Genomic DNA, 3,960 nt, shown 5'->3' with positions numbered 1-3,960 from the left:
CAACCATCCCCCCGCCTAAAAGGGCGAATAAGCTAGGGACACCCCCGAGTACACCCCACATTGATGGTCTTTGGAGATTGTTCCCTTACATTGGTGATATCTGAAAAAGTACCTCCTACATTAATGGTCACTGGAGAAGGTGCCCTTACTTTGGTGGTCACTGGAAATATACCCTCTTCATTGATGGTCACTGCAGAAGGTTTCCTTACATTGATGGTCATTGGAGAAGGTTCCCTTATATTGGTGGTCGTTGACAAAGTACCCTCTACATTGATGGTCACTGGAGAAGGCGCCCTTACATTGATGGTCACTGGAGAAGTACCCTCTACATTGATGGTCACTGGAGAAGGCGCCCTTACATTGATGGTCACTGGAGAAGGCGCCCTTACATTGGTGGTCACTGGAAAAGTACCCTCTACATTGATGGTCACTGGAGAAAGTTCCCTCAGTTTGCTGGAGGTTCACTGTAATTTTTTTACACTAAAAAACTTCACTGAACAGTGAACAAGCTGAGTTCAGATGGGACTCATGGTTGACCTGAACCTGAAGCTCATCCCTAGTTATCAGCAAAGAAGGTCCTCTTACATTTATGGACAATGGAACAACATACTCATCACATTGATGGACAGTTGGAGGTTCTTTTACATTAGTAATTCACCTTGGGGATCTATGCAGAGCTGCCCTCCTATAGCAATGGCCAGGGGTGGAAGCCTCCTTTACATTGGTGGTAAGAAGTTATGGTTGGTGGGACAAGGGCCCTCAGATTGGTGGACAATTTGAGAACAAATGTCCTTTACATGAGTGGTCAGTCAAGGAACCCCTAGAAACCTCTGGAGGAACCATGGCTGAGAGAGTCTCCTCTATGACGTAGCTTGGCTCATGTACACAGAAGAATTTTCACAGACATTTCAATTCGGATTCTGACGTGCCAAAGGACATTTTTTTTTTTGGTGTAAAGTTCATAAACAACTTTTATTGACTGTGAAACCCAATTTACTTCCCATGATGGCACCATAAACATGTCACAATCAGGGTAGGACCAGAAAAACAGGTCCCTCCGTAAAACACTGTCATCGCTCCTCAGTTTGTGTCTGTTGGAACGCGAAGCTGCAGAACGCACAGAAGAACAGGACAGTAAACACACCTTGGTGCTGACTACCTGATGTAGGCGGGTCATATCTGAACCCGTCACATGCCGGCCCGCCGTCACCACAAGGGATCCCAAGGCACCCACAAACAACACTTAAAGGGACTTTCAATCACAGGTCAAAGGGACACTTAAAGGGACTTTCAATTACAGGAGAAAGTGCAGGGCCAATCACACGCTGGGTTCATTTTTACTTTGTAGGCAAGGTACCCCTGCAATAGTCCCTGGCTCTGTTCTGTCACAACAAAATACCTGTACCACCATGGGACACCAGACCCCAGAACCTCTAGTGAGAATGTTGGGTGTGACATTCCAATGTTCCAAAGGAAACAGGAGATTCACCATAATCTAGAATCCGTCTGAACCGCTTAAACCGCAACTGCGGCCTTCCGAGGAGTGGGGAACTTGCCCAATGGGGGACCAGAAAATAAATCCAGCCCTAGCTGAGATCTCTACTCATTTCCTGTCTTGGTGTGTTTGGGTGTGACATGGTGTCACCAGAAGAGGAAGTGAAGTGACATCTCCCCTGCAGTGACATAGTCAATGAGAAGAAAGGTCACTGCACCAAATCCAAAAAAGATTGAGATGCCTTCAGGATAATAATAAGTGCATTGGACTGATGATTAAATTTAATTCAACATGCATTGATGCCTCATATATATATATTGCTGTGTGTGTGTATATATATATATAACCTCAGAAGCCCATTGATCAACCAACTTAGATGTCCTTCCAGTCATAGACATAAGTGTTATTTCCATTCAGGTGAAGCTGATTCCTGCCGTGTGATGAGGATCATTCTCTACACGTTTCCCAGATCGTAGATGTGCTTCATCAGGAGTTATAGGAGGCGTGTCTTCAATATTACATCAGCATTGATATATGTATAACCCACAATGATTTACACATTTAGGATACGTAATTATAAGACAAAATATAAGTTTCATGCATCAGAGAACAACCAACCGATCAACCAACTCACTGACCGACCAACCATCTAATGAACCAAAGGCTCACCGTTGGATGGGAGTGACTCTTTGATCCATTATATGGTATATTTACAAATTTAAGGCACATGATCGTAAGACAAAATATAATTTCCATATATCAGAGAACAACCAACTAACCGATGGACCAACTGACCAACCAACCAACCGATGGACCAACTAACCAACCAACCATATGAAGGATCAAAGGCTCACCCTTTGGATGGGAGTGACTCTTTGATCCATGATTTGGTTGGATGTTCGGTTGGTCAGTATATATTTGGAGGTTATGTTTTGTCTTATGATGATGATTGTAGACACGCCTCCTATATCTCCTGGAACTCAGGTCACTCTGTACAGTGGACGGTGAAATATTGATGGGCGGGCTTCCATAGATCGTTTACCACACCGTGCTCCATTCAACGAGGCTTAAATCGAGAGAAAATACAATTGAAGCTGATTCCTGCAGCGTGATGAGGATCATTTTCGACACGTTTCCCAGATTGTAGATGTGCTTCATCAGGAGATATAGGAGGAGGCGTGTCTTCAATATTACATCAGCATTGATATATCAATAACTCACATTGATGGACAAATCTAAGATACAGAACTATGAGACAAAATCTAACTTTTATGTATCAGAGAACAACCAACCGACCGACTAACAAACTGAACAACCAACAAACTAATCAATCAATAAACTAACCAACTAACCGACCGACCAAACAACCAACCGACCAACTAACAAACTGAACAACCAACCAACTAATCAATCAATAAACTAACCAACCAACCAACCAACCAACTAACCGACCGACCAAATAACCAACCGACCGACTAACAAACTGAACAACCAACTAAACAACCAACTGAACAACCAACCAACTAATCATTCAATCAACTAACCAACCAACAAACCAAACAACCAACTAAACAACAAAGTAAACAACCAACCAACTAACCAATCAACCAACCAACCAACTAAACAACCAACTGACCAAACAACCAACTATACAACCAACTGAACAACCAACCAACTGAACAACAAACCAACTAAACAACCAACCAACCAAACAACCAACAACCTACCACCCAACCAACTAAACAACCAACTGATCAACCAACCAACTAAACAACCAACTATAAAAACAACCAATCAACTGAACAACCAACCAACTAAACAACCAACCAACTGAACAACTAACCACCCAACCAATAAACAACCAGCTGAACAAGCAACCAACCAACTGAAAAAGCAACCAACCAAACAAACAACCAACTAAACAACCAACCAACTAATCAATCAAACAACCAACCATCCAACCGACCAACCATATGATGGAATAAAAGGCTCACCCCTTGGGTAGGAGTGATTGATCCATGATATAGTTGGTCGGTTGGTTGGCCAGTGGATATATGGAGGTTATATTTTGTCTTCTGATGATGATTGTAGACACGCCTCCTATATCTCCTGGACCTCAGGTCACTCTGTAAAGTGGACGGTTAAGTCTTGACGGGTGGGCTTCCATAGAACGTTTACCACGCTGCTCTCCAATGGAAGAGGCCCAATTGTTGGCGACGTACACCAGAATGTCTCCTGTGCCTGCGTCCCACGACTCTTCTGGTCTCTGTATACAGACCTCCTGTGCCTGCGTCCCACGACTCTTCTGGTCTCTGTATACAGAGCGTCAGATGTGAGATGGATAGACGAGGCTGAAGAGCATACATTGGAATCTGCCATGACCTCATCTCCAGCCATCCAGACCTCCATCTGGAAGAGTCCTCCCTGTACTGCCACCATGCCCCGACCCCCCCCCCCACGAGCGA

This window comes from Nanorana parkeri, unplaced genomic scaffold (assembly GCF_000935625.1).
Source record: "Nanorana parkeri isolate BGI_ZX_2015 unplaced genomic scaffold, ASM93562v1 scaffold1452, whole genome shotgun sequence".
Classification (NCBI taxonomy): domain Eukaryota; kingdom Metazoa; phylum Chordata; class Amphibia; order Anura; family Dicroglossidae; genus Nanorana; species Nanorana parkeri.
This window is presented reverse-complemented; position numbering follows the sequence as displayed.